Here is a 545-nt window from a genome sequence, read left to right as displayed (position 1 = left end):
TTCCAGGAGCATGTTCCTTGAAGGCACACGGACGAGAATTTGGCTTTGTCCATCTTGAAGACAAACAAAGGCACTTGAGGGGTCCCCCCCTCTTGGAAGAGCCCCTCAACATTCATTAAACAAATATTTCCTGTGGGCTCGGAGGAGACCATGGTGACCAGGATGTTCAAGGTCTCAGCTCTCAAGGAGCTTACATTCTAAGGATGAAGAGAGACTGGGGTGGGGAGTGGACAGCAAACACAATATAAAAAAGTGTAAGTTCTGTGACGACAATAAATCTGGCTGATATGATGAAAGGGGGCTGGAGTGGGACCGTTCAGGAGTCAGGCATGAGAAATTTGAATTAACATCTGAATAACATGACAGAAGAAAGTCACGCTGGAAGAAAAGCATTCTGGGCAGACAGAAGAGCAAGTGCAAAGGCCCTGAGACCAGAAAGAAGCTTGGCATGTTGGGGTAGCAACCGAAATATAACGTGAGAGACGTGCAATTTTAAATTTTCTAGTTGCCACGTTTTTTAAAAAGTGAAAAGAAACAGGTGAAAT

Source organism: Equus asinus, chromosome 10 (genome assembly GCF_041296235.1).
Source record: "Equus asinus isolate D_3611 breed Donkey chromosome 10, EquAss-T2T_v2, whole genome shotgun sequence".
Taxonomy (NCBI): Eukaryota; Metazoa; Chordata; class Mammalia; order Perissodactyla; family Equidae; genus Equus; species Equus asinus.
This window is presented reverse-complemented; position numbering follows the sequence as displayed.